Source organism: Leucopleurus acutus, assembly GCF_964270905.1.
Source record: "Leucopleurus acutus genome assembly, chromosome: 10".
NCBI lineage: Eukaryota > Metazoa > Chordata > Mammalia > Artiodactyla > Delphinidae > Leucopleurus > Leucopleurus acutus.
Window position 1 is genome coordinate 82,244,127 of NC_139153.1, and position 26,683 is coordinate 82,270,809.

General features: G+C 47.2%; 2 pseudogenes across 2 annotated transcripts in view; both read left to right on the forward strand.

Moving 5' to 3' along the window:
• The first annotated feature begins 1,771 nt into the window (after positions 1-1,771).
• LOC309967657 (MHC class I polypeptide-related sequence B-like) overlaps positions 1,772-26,683 on the forward strand; it is a 117,215-nt pseudogene continuing 92,303 nt past the window's right edge. The window contains exons 1-4 of the transcript in view: positions 1,772-1,841; positions 2,488-2,520; positions 4,895-5,154; positions 5,385-5,671. The product of the transcript in view is annotated as an MHC class I polypeptide-related sequence B-like (transcript). The remainder of the gene's footprint in view (positions 1,842-2,487; positions 2,521-4,894; positions 5,155-5,384; positions 5,672-26,683) is intronic.
• Positions 7,138-25,277, forward strand: LOC309966990 (vacuolar ATPase assembly integral membrane protein VMA21-like; annotated as a pseudogene). Its single transcript has 2 exons — positions 7,138-7,174; positions 24,740-25,277. The product of its transcript is annotated as a vacuolar ATPase assembly integral membrane protein VMA21-like (transcript).

The following is a 26,683-nucleotide window of genomic DNA, read 5'->3' on the forward strand; positions in this document are numbered from 1 at the left end:
GGAGGGCACACCTGGTACCATCAGGGAGGTTCAAACCATGGCCTAGACCAGTGGTTCTAAAATTTGCCAATACATTGGAATCACCAAGGGAGCTTTAAAAGATATGAAGGTCTAAGTCCAACCCAAGGGATACTAATTCAATTGGTTTTGGCCACTGCCTGAACATACAGACAGTGAAAACTCTCCAGCTGGTTTTAATAAGCAGCTGAGTTTGAGGACCATGGTGTAGGTATTCCAGAGACTAAGAGATGAGTGCTGGGGATAAGTCACAGCTTTCAGTAGAAGGAGGCCTTCAGGACGGCATTATTGTTATTACAGTATTATTGAAGTATAATTCATATATCACATAATTCACCCTTTTAAAGTTACAGTTAAGTGGTGTTTAGTATAATCCAGAGGTTGTGCCACCAATCCCACTATGTAAAAGAGATCTTTTAGGATGTGCAGTTCTGATGGGCTGGAAGGCAGAGGAGAGTAATCCATAAGAGGGGAATGTGTAAGCAGTGGCATCCTGATAGGACAGGGTAAGGAAATGGGGGGAGCCCACTTTTACTGCAACCCAGGGGAGATGTCACCAGAGAAGTGGAAGATGATGCCAGACAGCTGGTTGTGGCAACTGCAGGCTTTGATGGTGGAGTAGAGACCTTATGTGTTAATTCTGCAGATGGGGCAGCTGTGGATGGCTGGGGCCTTATGGTTATAACTGGCGACAGGCAGGTGTTTAGGAAGCCTTTGCAGTTCTCTAGGCTGAGGTAGATGAAAGCCTGGACTAAGGTAGCTGCAGTGGGACTGAAAAGGGGTTGGAGGAGCTGACTGTGAGCCCATGAGAGGCAGGGGAAAGGGGATCAGAAGGGACCAAGCTGGTGATGGTTAAAGAGAACTTGGGGAGGGAGAGAGGCTGGTGTGCAGGGAGAGGGCTAGAGTTTGCCTGTACATCTGTTGGGTTTGAGGGGCAGATGGGCCCAGAGGCGCAGTTGTCCTGAGGCAGGTTGGAAAGGGAGTTGGGAGAGGTTGGTGTTGGGGTAGATCGTGGGGAGCCACCTCATTGGGCCTGAATCAAGAGGCTTCCTTGGGAGAGTGTGGATACCCATAGGCAGAGGCCACAGGAAAAGACACATGGCTCCGTCTTGGAGTCAGTGGGAGGAGAAGATTATAATGGTGGAAACATCTAGAAGAGTTTAAACTCTGGGGAAGAGTCCTTCATCTGGGCAAGTGGCTTCTGAGAGGCAGAGCTGCTGAAATCTGCAAATCTGGTCTCAGCGGACTGTTGCCAGTACCTCTGCTGTGCAAGGTGGAGGGAGGGGGTTATGGTAGAGAAGTTGTGCCTGAAGGAAGAAGCCCTGAAAGGCCGGAAACGTGGGGTGTCTCTGAAGCAGCCTAGTGAGACCTTCCCTGTCGCGGGCGGGGAGTCTTTTTGCAGAGGAGGGAGGCGGTGATCTGGGCGCTTCTGGTGCGGGGGGCGCCCTAACTCTCTGCTGCTCAGAGCCTGTCCCTTCGGCATTTGTCTGCACTTACCCTCCGTCTCACCTTCCTGGGGATCCTAAGGCTTTTCTAGCCTCCAGGCTTTTTTAGGCAGCGGAAGCGGCCGGATGGCGGTCCCCGCTTGGAGGAGGGAGGACAGGGACGGGGACGGGGCGGGGGCGGGGCGGGGCCAAGTTTTTAAAGCTCCGTGCGGGCCGCCTCGGCTGCCAGTGCGCCGCCGCTGCCCAGCTCAGTGCCGCCCGCTCGGCTGCTGTCCCGGGGCCTCTGGGAGGTTGACAAGGTCTGGGCCATGGCGCTACTCCTTGTCCTGCCGTTTCTAGCCAGTGCTGCCCTTTCTGTGCTCCCGGCTACCGCCGCTGGTGAGTCGCGTTCATTGAGGTCCTCAGCCGGGAGCCTGGGGCGGTTTCAGGGTCCGGGTGGGATTCGGTGAGCGTCGCGGGGACCGTCTCACTTGCGGTGCAGCGGGGTGGGGAGTGGGGGCGGGGGAGTGGGGGGAGTCGGGGGCGGGGTGAGGCCGGGGAGGGGCCGGGAGCGGCTCGCGGCCTGTGGCCACCAAATAACGTTCCGGCTTTTCAGTCTCTTTCCGACTCCCACCCTCTGCTGCCCCTGCTGCACCCGCCCTCCCTGCTTTCCTCTTCCTCACACATCCGCGTCCTCTGACTGCCCTGGGTGGGAAGGCTGCCCCCAAGCCCGGGTTGCTCCCGTCAGAGGCGATCAAGGGCTCTTGGAGGTCCGACGCTCAGGCGGCCACTTCCCACCGGTGTGCGGGACGCCCTCTTAGGCCCCTGAGCGCTGTCCTCTCCTCCTGTTCTCAGTTCTGCCCTCTTCCCGTTTCTGGCCTCGGGAATCAGGGGGCTTCCAGGCAGGCAGCGCTCAAGGGCCTCAGGCCTTGGAGTTGAGGGTCTCTTTCTAGTGACTGGAGCTCTAGGAAGGGCCCAAGGGCCCTGAACCACATTTCCTACTGCTGTGGGCACCGTGGCCGATCCTGGCTTTCACTGAGGGAAGCGACAAAAAATGTTTTCCCATATTCAGATACAGGTAAGTTATCCTGTCTTATACATGAACTAAGTTGAATTTTGCACTAAGTAACTTGCCTCTTTGTGGCCTGTCAGACATACATTGTACATCTGCTTTAATTATTAAAGGAAACGGCACATTGACCAGAAGTAAAGAATCTCCATGTTAAAAATAAAGATTCAATGCCCCTCTTCTTGGGACTCCAACGCTAGTTCACCTTTGATGATAAGACTCCTTTCCCAGGTGCCAAGGCCACACTGTATGTGCTGCACGTGTATGTGCTGCAGCCCTGACTTGTTTAATGTTCTTTGTTCTGACAAGATATAAAAGCCTGTGCTGTGCTGAAAACCCTGCTGGTTCAGGGCTAGTCCTTAGTTTGGCTCAAATAAAACTCTTTTCTATTCTTATTATAGATTGTTTATTGATTAATTTCATTGACAGAGTGAATCTGATGGCTTTGGGGCCTAGATTCTTCCTGTGGTTTCTATGGTCTCTACTCCCTCCCTCCTCCCTTACTTCCCCCCTCCCCCACTCATGTTCACTCTAATTTTCTGCTGTGCCCACGTACCCACCCCTGATTCTCTCCTTGCCTCCTCCCCTGCCATCTCTTGCGCCCCCTCAGGATTTGTCCTGCCCCTTCCTGCTGTCCCCTCCTCTCTACAGTTCTCTGATCCCTTCCTAGGGCGTCCTCACCCTCATCCCCTTTCCCACCACAGGTCCCTCTCTTCCCCTCATGGGTCTTGACCTGCAAGGACCAGACACCCGCATGGCTCCTACCACCCCCCAGCTTTCACTAACCTTACATTTCTGGGGATGACTTTTGCCCAGGGGGACTTCCCTCCCTCATCACTACCCTATTGTCATCACCAGGGGGAGCTCTGCTGCTAATGATAACTGGGCCTTGAGCACAGTGCACAGCCCCTGTGGGAGGACCTGTCCCTTGGTCTTGGCACCCATCCTCCTACCTCCGCCCCAGTGCAGGCACCTGCTCTTGGCCCTTGTTCAGTGTGGGCCTTTCCCCCAGCACTGCCCCTTCCCCACTCCTGCATCCTAAACCTCACCCTCTTGAGACCTCCACTCTCTAGGCCTCAGGTGCTGGACTCCACTTGCCCTGGTCCCTCTGCACCTACCCTCATGGCACGTTGCCCAGCTTCCACTCCTTGCCTGAGTGCCTGGGGCCATCGCCACGTTCTCATCAATCACAAGCCTCCTCCCAGGAATCACTACCCCATCCTCACCCTCAACCAGAGCACCCCTCCTCTCCTGTCTTCACCCTAACCCAAGGTCCCCCAGAGTGACCCCTGAGGCATGCTCATCCCCTGCCCCCCAATCCACCCTCACCACTGTCTCCTCTGCAGCCCCTTGCCCTTCCTCCCTCCCCAATAGGAATACTACCCTTGGTCCAACTGCCCACCTCCTTGGCCTTCATCACCCTCTCTTGGGTTCACTGACCCCAGTGGGCTCTCACTACCTCAACCATGTATCCAAAATCCTTGTTGATGCCACTTGGTCAGTTGGCCTTTCCCTACAGGGGGTCTTCCCCCAGCCCCGCCCTCCTGTGCTGCCTGCCTGACCCACACCCTCTGTGGAGGTGTGACCTGCCCCCAACCACTCCCACCATGCAGGTCCCTCCCAATGTGCACCTTGGCTTTTCAGTTCTATTTTCTCTTGCCAACCCTCCTAATTCTCCATGACCCTTGGGCACATGGCACTGACTCAGGCCCCCAACACCCACCTCTCCCAGGGGACACTGGCAGGTCCAGCCACCTCCCCACCTGGGGCCTCACCATGCCTCTTGCACTCTGGGCCCAGACCCACTGCTTCACCTCCACCAGGGGTACTGGCCCACCTTCCACTCTCTTAGGGCCACAGCCCAGCCCCTCAGGCCCCTCTGCCTCGTGCCTCACCCTCCCTTGAGCCCACCTTGTCCATGATGAGCCTGCCCCACGGGCAGCAGCCCTCGCTCTCCATCTCACCTGACCCGCCTCTGACCAGGGATGCCTCTGATCCTGGGCCTGACACTGCCCCTCCCTCCCCTCTGACTCCACCTCCCCTCACCCTGGTCTTCCTGCCTCTCCCTTGCCCCCTGCAGGCCAGCCTCTCCCCTTGGCCTCCTGCCTGGACCCTTAGGGAGCCGGTGCCTCCCTGTCCTGGCACTTGTCCTGCTTGTTTGCCCATCTCCACCCCTCCCTCCACTCCTCAATTCCCCTCTCCTTCCCTTCTCTTTTTCTTCTTTCCCCTGTGTTGGAAAAATTCTCATTGTGGTCCCTTGTACATGTGCATGTTCTGCATCCTCAGTCCTGGAGCAGGTCAGGACAGCAGAACTTGTCTGGTAAATATTTGATGTGCACTTGTTTCCGGAAAGCTCTTTCATCTGCGGTTCCCCCTTCCCCAGGATCACACAGTCTTCATTACAACCTCACGGCGCTGTCCCGGGATGGATCTGTGCAGTCCAGCTTTTTCGCTGGGGGACACTTGGATGGCCAGGCCTTCCTGCACTATGACCGTGAGACAGGCAGGTAGAACCCCGGGGGCTGTGGGCAGAAGAGCTGGGAGCTGAGACGTGGGACACAGAGTCCAAGGACTTGACAGAGACGTGGAAGGACCTCAGAGAGCTTCTAGCAGAAATCCTGGCCCTGCAGGAGGAGAAAGGAGGTGAGAGTGGGGAGGGTCCGAGAGTGCTGGGAGGCCTTTCACTGGATTTGGGGGCAGGGGCCAGAGGATAGGGGTCTGTGAGTTCAGCAGGGGGGTGGCCATGACTCAGCAGCCCTGGGAAGACATGAGGGGAGCAGGGAGGGGGCCCTCTGGCTGGAGTTTCTCACTTGGGTGTGAGGACAGAGGGACACGGGGACTGGAGGAGTCACTGCTGGTGGGGTGGGGTGCAGGTGTGAATTCCCTCCAGGAGATCTGGGCTGTGAAATCCGAGAAGACAACCACGCCTGGGGCTTCAGGTTTCGCTACTATGATGGGGAGCTCCTCCTCTCCTGTCACCCAGAGACCCACGGATGTACAGCGCCCCAGTCCTTGGCTCGGAACTTGGCCATGGAAATGGAGAAGTCCTGGGACACAGATGGCTTTCAAAGCAAGTATTACCAGGCCCACATGCAGGGAGAGCTTTGTGGAAGACTGCGGGGCTATTTGGAATCCTGGACAGGCTTCAGGGAGAGAACAGGTACTGCTCCTGGGCCAGGGCCCTTCTTCTCCCCCAGACCCCTAGAGCCTCCCCGCCGTGACTCTGCACACGGAGACCCTCCCTGTCCTCTGGGTACATATATGCTCTGCTGGCGTGGTGTCCTGCAATTTAATGCCATCCTGAAAGCCTCCTTCTGAAAGCTGTGCCTTATCCCCAACACACATCTCTTGGTCTTTGGAATACCTACGCCATGGTCCTTAAACCTGATTGCTTATAGAACCACCTGGGGAGTTTTTACTATCCATATGTCTAGGCCATGGCCAAAACCAACTGAATCAGTATCCCTTGGGTTGAACCTAGGGCTTCATATCTTTTGAAGCCCCCTCAGCGATTCCAAATGTGTAGGCAAGCTTTAGAGTCACTGGTCTAGCCCTGCTTGAAACCTCCCGGATGGAACCAAGTGTGCCCTGCCTTGAGCCCCATCTGACCATTTTATACTCCCCACATTAGAAAATGAGCCACTTTAGGATCAGGAACTGTGTTCATTTCATCTTTGTCTCCCTGCAAATGCTTTTTTTAAAGTTGTACTCTGCCTCTCATTAGTAACCATTCCACTAAGATCCTTTTCCAATACTTTTCCTGTGGATGGAAATGTCATGCCTCGGGAAGTTTTAACAATTTCTTAGATTTCACATCATTTTTATTAATTAATTACTTTGACCATCATAATTTATTTAGCAGGTCAGGGATTGGGTCCTGTCCCATCTCAGAGAGCTTCTTTTCATTGCGAAAGGTCACAAGGGTAGTGAAAGTATAGAGGCAGATGGAACCCAGCTCTCCTGACAAGCCCTTTCCTCCAAGACCATCGTCCTTCGAAGACTTGATAGGTGTGGCAGCTCCAGCAAACGGTCTCATTCGAGTCGCAACCCCTCTCCCCCCAAAAAGACTTTTAATACTAATACTAATATGTTAGGTTTGTCTCACAGCATTTAGAGATGACTGCAATGAGAGATAAAGCCAACTACTCTTCGTGAGAGGTACGACTCCAGATTTGGGGTGCTCTCCCGGATTTGGGCGTGGCTGTCCCTCCCCCATCAAGCGTCGCAGCTAGTCTCTTGTACAAAGTATTTTCCCTGCACGCCACGCTGCCTCCAGCCTCCCCTGCTCTGCCCTATAAACTACCTGTTCTCCCTCCACTCTCCCTTTTGTACCCCTGGACTCACCGGCACACTGGCATCTTTCTCTGCGCAGACCTCTCGCACTGCTGCTGGGTCCCGAAAGGAAACCGAAAGCAGCCTGCGCGGATGCTTGCCTAACCCGAGGCGCGGCCCCTCTGCACCCTCAGAAGATCAACCAACCCCTAACTCTGGTTTAAAGGAAATAGAAGTTGTTCGTGGATATAAAAGCAGAATAAAGGCTCTTATGGGCAGGTTGGGACAGGAGTGAGCTGCATTCAGGCTTCTGGTCCTCACACTGCTCGGCAATTACATCTGCAGGCTGCGAAAATGCAGACCTGCTTGGGTCCGCGGAAATTCCGAGTCGGTAGGTCTGACGAGAGATGTGGAATTCGATTTATTTTAAACTGCCCCTGGATTGATCCTGAGTTCGGAGCTGCTTCTTCCAGCCCACCCCGCTGCGGGGCCCACCGTTAGATTCTAGGATCTAAGTACACTTCTACAGCCTCGCGTCGCCCCCAGGAAGGAAAGCGCCCGCTGCGGACCTGGCCTTTAAATCCGGTCCTTCCTGCCCGAATGAAAAGCAGAGATCCAGAAAACAAAAACAAAAAACCACCGAGGTTCTGCCGCGTTCAGGGAGGAAACTACTTTAGACCCAGTGTGACTTCCTTCAAAGACTGGGGTGACTGCCTGAAATGATACGATAACAGTGGAGCTGGGCAACGCTTCATCATTTACAAAACGCCTGGGTGAGCATCGACTTGGGCGTCGGTACCAGACCGGTGGAGGTGAGTCAGGTGTGTTCGTGTGTTTGAATATGCAGGGGATAAGCCCTAAAGGAGAGAGTGGAAAAAGCAGGGAGGAAGGGAAGGGGGAAAGGGTTGAAGAAAGGAAAAGAGAAGAAAAAGGGAGAAAAAAGCTACGGGGAAATAAACTTTTAACGATGTACTTTTATGATTTCTAACGTTTATTTTTATTCTTTATCTAGTTCTGTCATTTATTCAAGGTTTGCTATAGCTGTTTGATCTCTCTCTGAATGCATAAATAGACGGCTATTACTGTTATTGCCGAACGACTGGAGAGTGAGTTGCGCACAGCAGGACTCCTCACCTCCAGATGTGCAGCGTGTAGCTCTTAGCAACAAGAACAAGGTGTTTTGTTTGTTTTGCTTACCTAACCAAAGTACAGGTTCCAAAGAGGATAATATTTTAAAAATCAACTTTGAAGGGACATACTTTATATACAATTTAATGCATCTATTTGAAATGCACAGCTGGTTTGAGCTTTGGCAATTTACGCGCCCATGTCACCATTACCACAGTAAAGATGTAGAACATTTCCACTGTCCCCAAAGAAAAGCCTTGCGACATAATTCCATGCAGCCAATATAAGGAGTAAGATAGATTTTACTGTATTGCTATGAAAAGATGTGCCCAACACACTTTTAAGCTTCTCTAAAAGCTAGAGAACGTACTGAATTATAATGCCACTAACACCACTTACAAAATATATATCTTATTTATTTTAAAATTTATTTTTATTTACTTGGTTGCACCAGATCTTAGTTGCAGCATGCGAACTCTTAGTTGTGACATGTTGAATCTGGTTCCCTGACCAGGGATGGAACTCGGGCCTCCTGCATTGGGAGTTCGGAGTCTTACCCACTGGACCACCAGGGAAGTCCCCAAAATATATATTTTAAATAGATGAAACCCTGGAAGATTGCTCACCGAAGTTCTGACAGTGGTATCTCCAGGGAGTGAGATAATTCGTGGCTTAAAATTTATCTGAAATGTTGGAATCTTCTTTTAGTGTAAATTTGGATTTATATTGTGTAGGGGGTCAGGGAGTGAATATTTCCACTTAAAAATATCATGACACTAAGCCCCAAAGTCAATAAGTTGCAGATTTTTAAACACCAAAATGTTAACTAAAATCCAACACCAGAAACTGTATTTTGGGATAATCCTTCACACTTTCATAGCCCTGAATCTTTCAAAGTGCTTTGCAAAGGGATGTTTTTAGTGGAGTACACGGAATATAAACAAACATTTATGAGAGGCTCGGACTCTAATAAAAAGAAGCGCAAATCAGTGGGGACACAAGGGATCCCGTCACATTTATCCTCAACCCACGTTCCAAACCCGCGGTGCCATAGCGTCCTCCAGCCGAGAAAAGGTCGGGGCAAACCTTATTCCTCGAGCCTCGATTTGTCCTTGAGAAAAGATAAAGGCTTTCAGAGCGAGTCTGAGGAACAAGACACTGACTTCCTTTTTTTTTTTTTTTGACACTGACTTTCTGATGTAAAGTTTCAAAAATGCTGGGCAATGGCAGTGTCTCCGTCAGAGCATCCAACCCATGTGGGCGATGCTCGCTCTGGCTCTCGGGTTTGCAGTGGCTCAAGGAGAGGACGCAGAGAAACTGAGAATTCCCTGGCGGTCCAGTGGTTAGGACTACAACCTCTCACTGCCGAGGGCCTGGGTTCAATCCCGGTGGGGGAAGTAAGATCCTGCAAGAAGCGCGGTGCGGCCAAAAATGGAAGGAAGGAAGGAAGGAAGGGAGGGAGGGAGGGAGGGAGGAAGGAAAGGAAGGAAGGAAGGGAGGGAGGGAGGGAGGGAGGGAGGGTTAGGATGGTGGCGGGGAGGCAAGGAAACTCAGACAATAACTGGAGAGGAAGAAAGCGTGGTAGGGAGGACCCAAAGCCTCCACACCCGTCCCTGCTCCCCTTCCTGTTGGTGTTGGAGGGGACAACGCAGTCCTGGGAGGCACAGCTGGTGCAGACACTTGGGTTGCTCCTAGCAATTTCTGATGAGCTTAAACTGGGAGGAGACTGTAACTTTTTTCCTTTGAAAAGCAGGCTCCTAAAATGGTACTGACAAAGTGGTTTGCAGGGCAGAAATAGAGACACAGATGTAGAGAACAAACGTATGGACACCAAGGGGGGAAAGTGGGGTGGGTAGTGGTGGGATGAATTGGGAGATTGGGATTGACATATATACACTAATATGTATAAAATAGATAACTAATAAGAACCTGCAGTATAAAAAATAAATGAAAAAAAATTCAATAAAAGAAAAGTAGGCACCTAATCTCCCACTCTGATGGGTTTACCAATTCATCCTGACGAAACACAAGAACAAAACAAAGTCAGATTCTGATCTTTCTGGCCAATAGAAGGTCTGCACTCTCCCCATTCCTCACTTGCTTTAGGACTCCACACAGTGAACTGCTGGGCTCCAGACCTGCTGCCCTCAGGCCAGCCCCCTCTCCTGCCAGACTCCGCCTCTCGTCCAGCTGCACTCGGCTTTGTCTCTACTCTCCTCATCCTTTTCCCTCCCCAGAACCATCCCTGAATATCTCTCACCCTTTTCAAAAGACTTCTCCTGGAGTACAAACTCCTCTGAACCGCAGGAAAAGAGAGAGGCAAAGACCACTGAGAGAAACCCTGAAGGGCACCTGTGGCTCCGCCTCTAGACATCCCATACCATCCCCTCCAGCTCTCTCTCTGTGTAAATCTCGGGTACCCAAGTTGGGAACCACTGGTGTAAATGGAGAGTCAAAATTTAGGAAACCTTCCCACCTTGGCACTACATTCAAGACTTTGGTGTTATGGTCACATGTGCCTTTATTTCTGGATATGGGACAATGGCACTCATCAGATCAGCAGACTGCAAACACCGCCCCCCCAAAAAAAAAGGCTTAAAGCACTCTGCATTCGGGAGGAGGGTGAGATGCGGTGACCCTGTGACTCCAAGTCTACAGGTCATTCCTACACAAAGGGATACTGAAAAGTGGTGCAGGACAGTCCATTCCCTCCAGGGACTGGTCAGGGAAGTCAGAGCCACTGAGGGTGGATGTCAAATTCCCTCAAAGAAATATCATTGCAAGGAAACCTTTGTCACACTTTTAAGCCCACACAAATGCTCAAATAGAACCAACATCAGAAAACCAAAATCCTAGTTCAGATGACACCACTGAAGTTGGCTCTAAGGCTTTGTGGGACCACTTAGGTGGAAAGAACAACTCTATTTAGGGCTATAGCTCAATAGCCCCTACATCTTGGGGCCCCCAGAAAGGAGACTATCTCTTCAGCAGCACACAGTGAGGTCATTTCTGAGAAAAACTGTAAAATCTTCTTGAATTCCTGAGGTTCTTACATTTACTCAATGACTTTGTAGATGTTGATTTAATCTTTGAACATCTTGGAATTAATCTGCTTTACTCTAAGTATAGAACCGGAAGCAGGAAACAAGGGACTGACCCTGAGCTATGGCCCCACCCCGTGGCTCTTTTAGGCAATAATCATAAGAGATTTTGAGCCAGTGAAATCCATGACTAGGTAAACAGTAAGCTCTCCATTTCAACAAATGTTTCAGATATTCCAGCTTGCCTAGTAATGTTCTAACTTGAACCCAGTCTCAACATTTAAAATTTATATTTTTATATTGCTTTTTAAATAATTCATGTATATTACACTGAGTTTGTTGCAGTAAGCCACGTGGAATCAAGTGTGGAATTAAGATAAGTAAATAAATGTGTGGTTCTTCATTGACTTACTGCTCACGCCATCTTTAAAATGTATCAACATTAAATCCAGTCACTTCTCACAGCTCTACTGCTTCCATCCTAGAACTGTCCTCCCCACAATAGTAAACAGGCTAGCCTTCCAGGTGGGCTCCCTGCTGGCTCTCATGCCCTGCTGTCTGTTACCCACGTAACAGATGACATGAATTTTTAAACTGTGAGTTAGACCACATCCTCACCACCACATCCCACAGAACACTGCAGCGTCTTCCTTTCGTAGGCAGAATGAAATCCCAGTCCCTCACCACTGCCTACAAGCCCCTCATGACAGGGACCCTCTGGCCACCCTGGCCTCAGCCCACCACTGGCAGCCTGGCTCACTCATCTACTCACATGGGCCTCTGACACAGCCCAGTCCTGTCCCAGGGCTCCTGTCCTTGCTGTGACTCCCCAAGTGTACCTCCTCCCCAGAGACTCACATGGGTGCTCCCTCCTCCATTCAGGTCCAGTGTCCCAAGGTCAAGTCCTCAGAAACATCATGTCCAACAAACTCTCTGAGATATTTGCCTTGCCATTGCCACCACCAATCTTCTAGCCCAGCCATATTTTTCTCCAGAGCAATTATCACTGATAGCAGAATAATTGCTTTTGTCATCTGTGTCACTGAAATATATGTTCTTTAAAACAGGAACCTTGTCTACTTGTCACCACTTGTATCTCTAGCATGTAGAACAGTCCCAGTACATAGTAGGGGCTCAGTAAATATGGGTTGAATATAAGCTGGCATAGTGGTTTTGAAAAGCAATTTGAAAACATGTATGACAAGCCTTAAAAATGTTCATACCGGGCTTCCCTGGTGGTGCAGTGGTTGAGAGTCCGCCTGCCGATGCAGGGGACACGGGTTCGTGCCCCGGTCCGGGAAGACCCCACATCCCGCGGAGCGGCTGGGCCCGTGGGCCATGGCCGCTGAGCCTGTGCTCCGCAGCAGGAGGCCACAATAGTGAGAGGCCCGTGTACCGCAAAAAAAAAACAAAAAACCAAAAAACTTCATACCATTTGACCCAGTAATTTCTATTCAACAAATCTATGATTTTAAAATAAAATATAGAAGGATATTTAGGTGTAAGAATTTTATTTTTTTAAATTTTTGGCCATGCCAGGTGGCTTGCAGGATCACGGTTCCCTGACCAGGGATTGAACCTGGGCCTCTGCAGTGAGAGCTCCAAATCCTAACCACCAGACCACTAGGGAACTCCCTAAGCATAAGAATATGAATCAGGGACTTCTTTGGTGGCGCAGTGGTTAAGAATCTGCCTGCCAATGCAGGGGACATGGGTTCTATCCCTGGTCCGGGAAGATCCCACATGCCATGGAGCAGCTAAGCCTGTGCATCACAACTACTGAGCCTGAGCTCTAGAGCCCACGAGCCACAACTATTGAAGCCCTTGCACCAGAGCCCGTGCTCCGCAACAAGAGAAGCCACCACAACAAGAAGCCTGCGCACTGCAACAAAGAGTAGCCCCTGCTTGCCACAACTAGAGAAAGCCCCCGCTCAGCAACAAAGACCCAACGCAGCCATAAATAAATAAATAAATAAATAAAGACTAGGTGCTTTCACTGCTGTGGCCTGAGTACGATCCCTAGTCAGGGAACTAAGACCTTACAAGCCTCACAGCGTGGCCTAAAATAAAAAGAATATTAATCAGATTTTATTTGTAATGGTAAAAAATGATACAGAAGAGCAGGTATATCTTTTTTTTTTTTTGGAGATAGTATACAGCTGGTAAAAGCAGTGTTTAAGGAGAGTTTGTAATATCATATATAAAGTTGCTTACTGATAATAATAATGTTTTCAAAAACAAGATTCAAAATAATTCATAATGTATGACTACAGCTAACTACAGCTATGCAGTCCTGTATGGACAGACACATGAATACATGGGAAACAGCTGGTGGGAACTAACGGCCTGTCAAAGGGCTCACCATGATCCTCCCAGTGGAGACACCAGATGGTTTCCCATCTTTCTGCTTCTATACATTTTTTTTTTTTTTTTGCGGTACGCAGGCCCCTCATCGCTGCAGCCTCTCCTGTTGCGGAGCACAGGCTCCGGACGCGCAGGCTCAGCGGCCATGGCTCACGGGCCCAGCCGCTCCGTGGCATGTGGGATCTTCCCGGACTGGGGTATGAACCGCGTCCCCTGCATCGGCAGGCGGACCCTCAACCACTGCGCCACCAGGGAAGCCCTATACATTTTTATATGTTGTCTGTGACTGAGCAAGCTTTACTTTTTTAATAGGATAAAGTACTTATTATGAAGTATTAAAACGTGCAAAATGAAATTTTAATGAAAAAGTCCAAGTCTCCTTTCCCAACTCAGCTTGAAGCAACATCTCTCCTTTGGACTCCACAGGGCAGAAATCCCTACTGATGGTCCTCCAGAGGGAAGAAATGAACTCTTCCTCCACAATCCTTGATCCATTCTTGGGTTTGGGAGTTGGCTGAGCAATAAAGGCAACACTAAGAATACCGTCAATTATAGGTTACTGATTGTTATGTAATTTTATAGATCAGTTATATAACTGATTGTTATGTAATTTTAATCTCACCACACCTGAGAAAGTAGCATGGATTCTTTCATCTTCACAGCTTGAGAATCTGAGTCCCTGATGTACTGAATGTGTGGCCTGGATTCTCCAAAAAACGTTGGCCTTGAAACTTAAATGACACTGGACCTCCTGGGAAGCCCACCTGGGCACCACCTGGGTGACAGATGAGTGGGTCACTCTGTCACTGAGTGTGGGTCCTAGCATTTCTGGAGCTGTCTGTAGTTTTTCTCCTGAAGACTCCTACACATGCTAAAACGATGTTTTCCCTCCCCTCTTCCCACATCAAGCAGGCTTCTATTTACAGATGTAAAGATAACTTCCCTAATGTTACGACCAACAAGTGCTCTCCCCCCCACAACCCCAAGTGACTGATCCCAACTGGATAATCTAAATTTCACTGAACTTACCCTCAGGGTTGCCATTGAGCGTGTGGATCCAAGACACAAGTTATCTGGAGATTTGGGCTTGGCTGATCCGGAAAGCAGTCCTGAAAGGTAATGTTCTACTAGATGGGCTTTGGAGAGGGGAAGGAAATGCCTGGTGAGAGGAGAAGACAGATGAGAAGATTCCAAAAGCAAACCTCAGTGAGCTCTGTGTTCCAACTAAAGGGTTTGGAAAATCTCCCAGCCATTCTTGGCTTGTAGTTTCCTGTTTCAATTTCCTATGTCTATGAGAGACCATATCGGATAAACCAGACCACACCTGACTGACCCTGGAACCCCACTCTCACCGCGGTGATCCAGTGTTTGATTGCCTTGGGGTCACAGGAATGGCAGACAGACAGGTAGGGACCAGACATGGAGGTCAGAGAGGGTGATCCAGAGGCAGTGCTCTATGCTCAGCACCTGGGGCTGCTGCAGCCCCCCAGACTGGCTCCTACACCCTCAGGGCCTTCCTCACCCCTCAGCACGTTGACCTCCAGGCCTTCCTCCACCATACCTTGGCTGTTTGGGCCTATGATGTGACAGAGGGGCTCTGATCACACTTTCTGATCCAAAGATAGGGTGACATAGTCTGACAGGCATGGGCAAACTTGAAGGATAACAGAATGGGCCAATAATGAGAGCCCTGAAGTGTTGGTAAATGGCTTCAATCAGATGTCCTAGGTGAAACTCCAAAGTGATTGATCTTCTAATTATTGAGACCTTGAGCCCACATGGACACTAGAGGGCGTCCTGAGATTGCTGAAACTACAAGTGTTGTGTCCAACCACCAAAAAAATGCCTTGTAGATTGGGCTTTCCTGCTTAAATCAAGATTTGGTCAGTAATAATAATAATAATAAAATAAAATTTTAAAATGGGAATTCCCTGGTGGTCCAGTGGTTAAGACTTGGCACTTTCACTGCTGTGGGCCCAGTTTCGATCCCTGGTCAGGGAACTAAGATCCTGCAAGCCATGCGACGCGGCCAAAAAAACAATAATAAAAAAGTCGGTTTCTTGACCAAACAACTTGCATTTGTTAACTAATCATGCCTTTATTTTACCTTTTGATGATTGAAAGATATGTAAAGAAAGTAAATGCAGGGACTTCCCTGGTGGTGCAGTGGTTACAAATCTGCCTGCAGCTGCAGGGGAGATGAGTTTGATCCCTGGTCCGGGAAGATCCCACATGCCGCGGAGCAACTAAGGCCGTGGGCCACAACTACTGAGCCTGCTCTCTAGAGGCTGCGAGCCACAACTACTGAGCCCTCACGCCACAACTACTGAAGCCCACGTGCCTAGAGCCTGTGTTCCACAACAAGAGAAGCCACCGCAACCAAGTATTAATTCATTAAAAAAAAAAAATCTTCCTATGTCCTTTTTTTTTTTTTTTTTTTTAACCTCACCATGAGGATGTGGGATCTTAGTTCCCTGACCAGGGATCAAATTCCTGCCCCCTACAGTGGGAGCTCAGAGTCTTAACCACTGGACCCCCAGGGAAGTCCCTTTTTTTTTTTTAATTCTTATGGTACTTTATTGTATAGATATGCAATGCTTTTCTCTTTTTTGAATGTTTGAATTTTATTTTATTTATTTTTTTATACAGCATGTTCTTATTAGTTATTTTATACATAATAGTGTATCTATGTCCCCTGCACAGCATCGAAGACCCAATGCAGCCAAATAAATAAATTAATCAAAAAATAATTAATTAAAAAATAAAAATTTGCACAGAGATTGCCATATTGTCCTTCATAAAAACATTACCAATTTACAATCCAATCTGCAATATATTTGAGTACCAATTTTGGCATGATTATTTTTTAAACTATGAAAATATGTAGAGTTACATATTTGGGAGCCATCTGTGTATAGATGATATTTAAAATCCTGTGACTGGGTGAAACTAGAGCGATTGGGAAAGCGGTAAGAACAGAATAAGCAGTCCAGTTAAAGCTCTTAAACATGTCAAAATTTACAGGAAAAGGAGGCGGCAAAGGAGATTGAGAAGGAGCAGCCGGGGTGGTAAGAAGAAAACTAGAACTGAGTGTCGCAGGGCGCATGGGGGGTGGGTGGGCAGAGCATATATATATATTAATACAATCACTTCGGAGAACAATTTGGCATCTCGTAGTAAAGAAGTGCAATAATTCCACTCCTACAAACATATCCTAGCGGGACACACAAGGGACCAAGGAGAGATACCCAAAAATGTTCACTGCAGGCAGCCATGTCTGTGATAAAAACAAACTAAAAGTCAATGAAGAGGAAAAAGAGAGAGAAATTGTAGCATATTCGTACCATGGCTACTATCCAGGAATGAAAACAAATGAACTATTTGTATAAACGTGGATTCATCTCATATACAATGTTAAATGAAAAAGTATGCTACAGAATGATACATTTAGCAAGAAACAATTTATACAGTCTTAAAACATACCTAACAAGAGGATTTTAAAAATCCTTAGTAAGAAAAGCATGCACCAAATTCAAGACACACACACACACACACACACACACACACACACCCCAAGCCATGCCAGGAAAATGTTAATTGAAACACATGCCTATCAAAACCACGCAAAATGAAGACTGTCTGCATATGTTTCTACTGTTTACTATGTATACCACATATAGCAAATGATATTAAAAAGTTACAAATCGACAAACCTGCACGGTGCCTCCATAAGGCTTTCTTATAATTCTCTATTCTTTTCTTCCAACTAGAACTACTTTGTAAAAGCTTTGTGAAGTAAATCCAGAACTGAGCAAAATAAATAAAAAGAAAGAGTTGTCAAGTATGGGGAAAGCTGCTGAGAGGTAAAGAAAGATGAGGACATAGACATCTCCATTAGGATTAACAGTACTATGTTAGTGACCTTGACCAGAAGAGACTTCCTTGAGAATGTGAGCAGAAGCCAGAATGAAGTGAATAGAACCAAGAAAGAAGGATGAAGGAAGGACCACAGGCACAAATAGGTCTTGGGTGTCAAACTCTTGGCGGGGGTGGGGGGGGGTGGGGGGGTGGGGGGGCAGGTGGACTGGGAGGCAGGGCTGCATTCTGAGCATTCTTTGAATCCAAAGCTTAGGGAAAGCGAATTAACATTTATGAAGCTCTTTCCACAATCTTCAGAGGGATCTTCTGAAATAGCTTTCACAACCTGAAGAATGAATTCTCCAATAGCTCCTGGGTCCCTCAGAGAAATTAAGTACTTTGGCCTACTTTCTGAATACAAAGACAATAATATGAAGTTCCTGTGGGCTAGAACCTCACAATCTGGGCCATTATTCTCAATAATGTGTGAAAAATCAGTAGATTTTGCTTTCCAGAAGAATTTTTTTTTCTTTTAAAAAGAAACTCCTTTGTTAGAATGTTTGCAATACATGTATCGGACAAAGGATTTGTATCCAGAGTATATAAACAACTGCTATGACTTGATAATAAAAAGACAAACAACAACAACAACAAAACTGAGTAAAAGACTTAAATAGGCACTTTACAAAGGGAAGATACATGAATGGACAACACATATATGAAAAAGTTCTCAGCATCAGTCGGGAAAATACAAAGTCAAAACTTTGAAACCACAGTTAGAAATCACTACACCCATCAGAAAAGCTAACAGTAAAAAGATTAATAACCATAAATGTTGGCAAGGATGTGGAACAACCCGAACTCTTATCCATTGCCTATAGGAATATAAAATAATTACTTTGGAAATTAGTTTTGGATCTTCAAATAAAGTAAAACAACAAGAAATCTATGACCAGCATGTACATTCCTTGGTATTTACTCAAGAGAAATCAAGATAGGGCTTCCCTGGTGGCGCAGTGGTTAAGAATCTGCCTGCCAATGCAGGGGACACGGGTTCAAGCCCTGGTCCAGGAAGATCCCGTATGCCATGGAGCAACTAAGCCCGTGCGCCACAACTACTGAGCCTGTGCTCTAGAGCCCACGTGCCACAGCTACTGAAGCCTGTGCACCTAGAGCCTGTGCTCCGCAACAAGAGAAGCCACCGCAATGAGAAGCCTGTGCACCTCAACAAAGAGTAGCCCCCGCTCGCCGCAACTAGAGAAGGCCTGAGCACAGCAACGAAGACCTAATGCAGCCAAAAATAAATAAATTAAATAAATAAATATATTTTTTTAAAAAAAAAGAGAAATCAAGATATATGTCTATAGAAACCATGTACAAGAATGTTAGTAGTTGCTTTACTTGTAGTAGCCAAAAACTGAGAATACCCTCAAATAGCCAAAAACTGTGGCCCAATCTTCAATGGAATACTGCTCAGCAATTAAAATGAAGAACTACTGATACATACAACAACATGGATGGATCACATTGATATTATGCCAAAGGCAAAAAGCCAGACACAGAGAAGACCATACTCTGTGAGTGCATTTGTATCAAGTTTTAAAACAGGCAAAACTACTCTGTGGTGATAGTCACCAGATCAGTGGATGCTTTTGGTTGGGGAAGGGGGACTAAACGAAAGGGAGTAAAGGGAACGTTCTAGGGTGAAGGGAACATTCTATATTTTGATGGGGTGTGGGTGACATGGCTGCATATCTTTGTTAGATTTCATCGATTGATTCACTAAAGTTCTGTTCATTTCACTATATGTACATCATACCTCAATTTAAAAATGTTTCTAACAAAAAATGTTAATGTTTTTGTTTTGTTTCCTTTGCATGGTATGCGGGATCTTACTTCCCTCACCAGGGATCAAACCCGGCCCCTGGCAGTGGACACGAGGAGTCCTAACCACTGGACCACCAGGGAATTCCCCAAAATTGTTAATATTAATAATAAAAATAAGATAATTGAAGGCAAGATGTATGAAGACATCTACCACAGCACTGTAAAGGTAAAAACTGGAAACCACAAAAAATCCATCAGTAGGGGGCTGGTTAATTCAATACAAATACAATGGAATTCTCCATTTTTGTGTCTTCTTTAGCTTCTTCAGAAGGTGACTTGGTATTATTGTGTATCTTTTAAAACATTTGTCTACCTTCCTTCAACTGTAGACTCTTTGAAGGTAGGGACCACTTCAAGTTTTAACAGTCTGAAAGTCAAATATTCTGCCCTGTTATTCCTATAAAGATATGAATAATCTAATCAAACGATTCTCTCCTGAGCTCATTAAGAGCTCCTGCTCTTCGGACCCCTCCCACACCCTGTTTCAATCTACCAAATACCATCTCGTGGGGCTGAAGCCCCAGAGAGAGTGAGGAGGCTGCACAAACAGCCTTTTCAGGACAGATTCATGACTGATGACATGAGACACCTGACAAGCACCCAAACTAGGCTAGAGAGAAGAGGGACAGAAAGAGCTCAAAACCCCTGCGGTCTGGCACCTCCACACTTTGTCTAAGAGAAGAGAGTAAAACAAACACACCACAGCCACAGGATAATGAGATAAGATCCTACATATCTGCAAGCCAACATTTTGTGACTCGTATGATTTCAGGAAAGAGAGATTGGTGTGGCCACAGGAAGCATTAAGGGTTTGGGGGGCAGAGGCTGGGATGGAGGGGGGAATAGCTTGCTTCTTTGTAGCATAGGTACTCTTTGCCAGGAACTTTAGATAGAATCTCCTTTAATCTTCACAATGTTCCTGTGAAGAGGAACCTTCCATTTCAGACATCTATACCTGAGAGTCCAGAGCTTAACTAATCAGTCTACAACATCACCTGGGAGCAAAGCTGGATGGATACCCAGGACTCCAGCCTCCAAGCCTGCCCTGTTTCCATTATCTCTTCTCAGGACCCCAAAGCAGGGGGAAGAATTTGAATGGGTGGTGAGACTGGGGATAATGCATCAGCTGGATCTGCACTAAAACAGTGGAGAAGCATCCCTCCCTCCCCTCCCCCATGCCTTCCTCAAACAATTGAAATCATCCCCTCTGATTTACCCAGCACCCCTTCCTCTCCCTCTCTCCACAATGGCTAGAGTTGGGGAGGAAGGAAGAAGAAATTGCTTTTGCCCTTCATGGACCCTTCTTCTCCTGGGGTCTCTGCCTTTCCACCTTTTCCCTTTTCCCACAGCAGCCCATTCGCTTCACAACTGAGTGCCTATTGAGTGCCAAGAGCTGTCCTTGTCTCTGGGGATAAGAAAATGAGTAAGACAGCTCCTGCTCTCAAAGAGTTTACTGTCTGGGGGGAACGCAGGCACTAGAGAAGATTGTAATAATCTCCTTCTGTGTTAAAATTAGGTGTCATCCTCATCCTTGGAGGGAGGACAGGGGTACTTCAGGGAAGGTGACCTGGATGCAGCTGACACATAGGGTATGACAGGTTCCAGAACTCTCTTTACTGGAATTCATATCTGCACACAGGTAAATAATGTCTTTCTGACTGAATTCCTTTCAGTCTTCCTGAAAGATGAGCAAGCTCACTCCAGAACAAGGCAGGCGGGTGGGGTGAAGAGGCCACTCCCCAAGGACACAGGCCCAAGATGCTTGGGTACCACTGGTCACCACTGCCCACCCACACTTCTCCTAGGTCCAGCCTTCTTCCAAACCTCTCACAGCCCTTGACTACATTCCATGGTGTTCCGCATGGGTACCACGGCCATAGCCAGCCTCAGAACCTGACTATTGAGAAACCAAGCAGCACTGATCCCGGCTGAATTAATAGGGAAGCTGAAGTCTCTTTGAGGCAGAGATAAACTTGGCAGTTCAGCCTCATTAAAATCTTTAATTACAATTCCAAATGGTCTGCAAAGCCATGAAAGGTCACTCAACTGATTAGCCATAACATCTACAGCTGATGAAGATACAGGGACAGGGGCATTCTTGAGAATGGAAGCTGTGGGGACTGGAAACTGCTTCCATTGTTTGTGAACATAATCTGACAATGTAAAGGAAAATACCTGCCACCCCCTGACCCAGCAGTCCAAGGTGGGGAATATCTCCTATGGAGGTAGCAGCTTAAGAACATGTAAGGATGTTTATTGTAGCTTTATTTGTTGTGCTGAACTGGAAACAACTCAAATGTCCATCCAGTGAAAGACTAGATAAATTGTGACGCATCCATATCATGGACTATTATGCAGTTATTAAAAAGAAGGAGTTTAGGGCTTCCCTGGTGGCGCGGTGGTTGGGAGTCCGCCTGCCGATGCAGGGGACACGGGTTCGTGCCCCGGTCCGGGAAGATCCCACATGCCGCGGAGTGGCTGGGCCCGTGAGCCATGGCCGCTGTGCCTGCACATGCGGAGCCTGTGCTCTGCAACGGGAGAGGCCACAACAGTGAGTGGCCCGCGTACCTCAAAAAAAAAAAAAAAAAAAAAAAGAAGGCGTTTAATCTATATGTACAGAGGGATGTCTGTGAGTTGCAGACTATTATGAACAGCATTATCCCATCCCTGTAAAAGCAAAAAATAAAACCCTCAAATATGTGGACATCTGCTTGTATGGTCATTAATGAAACATCTGGACGGGTTACACGGCAGACTGTTAATGTGGTTATACCTCTTGGTGGTGGAAACAGAATACATTTGTTAACTTTTCGTTTATAAATTTTTGGAGCGTTTACCTATAACAAGAAGCACATATTACTTTTATACTTTAAATTTTATATTGAACACATACAAAAGTTTCTTTGTGACGGTTGCACAACAATGTGAATATACTTAATGCCACTGAATGGTACACTTATAAATGGTTAAAATGGTATATTTTATGTTGTGTGTATTTTACCACAATTTGAAACAAAACCAGAAGAACACCGATGCATCTTCAAATGCTCCAGTAACTGAGAATGGAAGCTGGGGCTAGTCAGAGTTTAGGAAATCAGACATGAAAGTAGATTTAAAATTTTTTTTTAAATTTTTTGTTTATTTTTTGGCTGCATTGGGTCTTCGTTGCTGCCTGTGGACTTTCTCTAGCTGTGGCGAGTGCGAGCTACTCTTCGTTGCAGTGCCGGGCTTCTCATTGTGGTGGCTTTTCTTGTTGTGGAGCACGGGCCCTAGAGCGCCCGGGCTTCAGTAGCTGTGGTGTGTGGGCTCAGTAGTCGTTGCTCCCGGGCTCTAGAGCACAGGCTCAGTAGTTGCGGTGCACGGGCTTAGTTGCTCCGAGGCAGGTGGGATCTTCCCAGACCAGGGATCGAAACTGTGACCCCTGCATTGGCAGGCAGATTCTTAACCACTGCAGTACCAGGGAAGTCCCGAAAGTAGATTTTTAAAAGCATAATATTTAACTGGTGAAGAGAAGTCTGAGCATAAAAATAGTCATAATCCCATGGTGACCGAGGAAGAACAATTTCTTTTTTAAAATTTTTTTCCAAAAATAGATTTTATTTACTTATTTATTGGCTGCGTTGTGTCTTCCGTGGCTGTGCGCGGGCTTTCTCTAGTTGCGGGGGGCTTCTAATTGCGGTGGGTTGCGGAGCACAGGCTCCAGGGATGCAGGCTTCAGTAGTTGTGTCACACGGGCTCAGTAGCTGTGGTGCACGGGCTTAGTTGCTCCGTGGCATGTGGGATCTTCCCGGACCAGGGCTGGAACCCGTGTCCCCTGCATTAGCAGGCGGATGCTTAACCACGGAGCCACCAGGGAAGCCCCGGAAGAACAATTTAAATTCATTAATCCAGTCAGGATGAACCAAAGCACCTCTGTCCATCAGGGTAGGGCAGAAGCCTGGCTCTGACTAGATTTAATCCAAAGGGATTCAAGGAAAAGGAAAAGTCCAGTCTCTCAAGCAGCTATGGCCCAGTGGGAGCCTCCCTGGGATTCGCCACGGGGAGCCAGGTCGGGCAGTGGGGCTCGCCCTGCCTCGGGGCTAGATGCCAGGCCCTGGCGGGTTCCTGCTTGTGCTGCTGCTGTGCTGCTGCACATACCCCCTCCATGCCCGATCCCCAACCCTGCAGCTACAGGCTTGGCCCCCGGGGAAACCGAGGCCAGGTGCCCCGCCCCCACCGCCCCAATCATGGGGGCGCTGAGTTCTGGGGCCACTCAATTGTGTCCACCCTCTCCCTTCACCCCAAGCACACCCTCCCCCAAACCGTGGCTTCTGTGAGCCCTTTGTGAGCGCTTCCTGCAGCCCAGCAACAGAGGTCTGGGGAGACAAGGTTGCCAAAGCTGAGAGAAGATAAGGCCATAAGTAACATTACCCCAAATCCTCTCCCACCACACTTCAGTCTGTAACTTAATCCGTACACTTAGTCCTACATCATGGCAGGAACTGAGCAGAGGGGGAAATGAGTTTTATATCGAATTGGTGTTGGCAACCCCCCCACTACTGATGAACTATTTTGTGCTTGGTGCAAGGGTTGAAAAGATAAATAAAATCTCATCTTAAAGGGTATCAGTTTGGTTTAAGAAAAAAGAAAAAAAACACAAACGATTGAGTGAGCAGATTAGTGCAATAAAATATTAAAGATGCTATCACAGCAGAATGTGTAGGGTCAGGGACTTCCCAAAGGAGGATGTGAATTCTACATTCAGAGGTTCAGAAAGGCTTGAGAGGAAGTGGCTAAAATTCAATAATGTTGGAAGATAGGCAGGTCTTGGGCAGACAAACCAGAATGGGAAAAAGGGCACTCCAGGCAACTGGGCAGCTAGAGTGGGCTTCTGGGAATCACAGGGAGATCTGAAAATCTGACTGAGGGTAGGAAAGCATCTGCTGAATCAGAGCGTATCGATTTTTAAAGCACTCCCCTCTGCCCTTGCATTCTGGGTATTTACTAACATTAAACTCTTGACTCTCAGCCGTATTCCTTAGTCTTGTTTTCCTGTGTTACCGATGAGAGAGAGAAACACTTAGAAGTTACACAGCTTCCCTAAATTTACACTGCTGATATGTTGTTGAGTGAGAAACGCCAATCCAGATTTTTCTGATTCCAAATCCTGGTCAGGTTCGTTTCTCACAGGAGCCAGGTGGAGAAATGGACTATTTTTGAAGGCATTGGGGAAGGTCTCATTGAAGGAATCTCACGCAGGGCAGTAAAATGATCAGACTTATGTTGAAAAAGCAGCTGTGTGGAGGACGGATGATGGGAGCTAGGAGGGTAATGAGAGAAGTCCAGAGGTGAGTGGGTGTTTCCAGGCAACACCTGGAGAATGAGCACAGGGTAGGGCTTGAAGAAGTGACTCAGAAAACCCAATAGTCATGGCTGGGGTACTGGAGCCAGTCTGGGAGGCAGGGGAGAGGAGTCAGCTCCCAAACAGGAAAGTGACAGGAGGAAGTGACATCCAGGGTCACAGGAGGCTGAGAGAGCACATCAGATAAGGGCTGAAAAGTGTTGGTGGATTTTGCAATTAGGAAGTGGATAGTAGGCTGGTCAGTCTGAGCTCACAGGCACTTCCAGTGCAGCCCGCCTGGACTGACCTGTCGCCCAAGCCGACTGAGCACAGCCACTGAGGCCAGCCCGCTTCTGAGCACCTGCTGCGGGCACGGAGCGCCTTGATAAAGCGTCACTGAACACACTGCAGCCACCCGGCTTCAGAAATGAGAGTTCATTAGCATTCACTCTGGAGATGCTCCTGTTCTTCACAGCTTTAAAGATCACTGTACCTGCTGGGTTATATTTCATGATAAATATTATGTTTTTGAAGGTGCCTTTGGGATGTCCAATAGGGACAGCTATTTTTATGCTGTTATTGTTGCAGTGGTCGCCGCCCATGTGGTGCTGGCCCTCTTTGTTTATGGCGCTTGGAATGAAGGCTCATGACAGTGGTGTGAAGGCAAACAGGATTAATGTGAATATCACCTTTTGATAGCATTAAATTTATTTTTTTAAATGATAAATGACTCTGGGATATTCATGATTTCAGTAAAGTTGCAAGAACATGTTAAAATCAAAAAAAGAAATAAGAAAAATAAAGAAACTGGCTGGGGAAAAAAAAGAAAATAAAGAAGTTACATAAGAGTAGAATCTAATTTTTTGTTTAAAAACGCAGGTTCATGAAAAGTAACCTTTTAGAGCATTCACCAAGCTGATGACACTGGTTATGTTGGGAGGAAAGGTGTTGGAGGGCCTTTTGCTTTCTTTGTGGTGTTATTCTGAGATAGTTGATATTACTTTATTATCAGAAAAAAGCAATCAAGTAAAATATTTTGTTAATTAGACGTGAGTGGGAATGAACTCTCAGAAAGAGAAAGCAAGAAAACAATCCCGTTTACAATTGCATCAAAAAGAATAAAATAGGGCTTCCCTGGTGGCGCAGTGGTTGAGAGTCCGCCTGCCGATGCAGGGGACACGGGTTCGTGCCCCGGTCTGGGAGGATCCCATGTGCCGTGGAGCGGCTGGGCCCGTGAGCCATGGCTGCTGAGCCTGCGCGTCCGGAGCCTGTGCTCCACAACAGGAGAGGCTGCAGCGATGAGAGGCCCACATACCGCAAAAAAAAAAAAAAAAAAAAATTGGGAATAAACTTAACCAAGGAGGTGAAAGACTTATACTCTGAAAACTCTAAGACATTAATGAACGAAATTGAAGACAATACAAGTAAACGGAAAGATATCCGGTGCTCATAGATTGGAAGAATTAATATTGTTAAAATGTCCAAATGACCCGAAGCAATCTACAGATTTAATGCAATCTCTATGAAAATATCCATGATATTTTTCACAGAACTGGAACAAATAATCCTAAAATTTGTATGGAACCACAAAAGACCCCAAATAGCCAAAACAATATTGAGAAAAAAGAACAAAGCCAGAGGTACCATGGGCCCTAACTTCAGACTATACTACAAAGCTACAGTAATCAAAACAGTGTGGTACTGGCACAGAAACAGACATATAGATCAATGGAACAGAACGGAGAGTCCTGAAATAAACCCATGCACATACGGTTAATTAATCTATGACAAAGGAGGCAAAAATATACAGTGGGGAAAAGACAGTCTCTCCAGTAAGTGACGTTGGGACAACTGGACAGCTACATGTAAAGGAATGAAATTAGAACATTTTCTCACACCTTATAAAAAAATAAACTTAAAATGGATTAAAGACCTAAATGTAAGACTGGAAACGATAAATATTCTAGGAGAAAATATAAGCAGTACACACTTTGACATAAGTCTTAGCAATATTCTTTTGGATCTGTCTCCTTAGGCAAGGGAAACAAAAGCAGAACTAAACAAATGAGAAGTAATCAAACTTAAAAGCTTTTGCACGGCGAAGAAAATTATCAACAAAACAAAAAGACAGCATCCTGGATGGGAGAAGATATTTGCAAACGATATGTCTCATAAGGGGTTGATATCCAAAAGATATAAACAGCTCATGTAACTCAATATCCAAAAAATCAAACATCCTGATTTTTAAAATGGACAGAAGACAGGAATAGTCATTTTTCCAAAGAAGACATACAGATGTCTA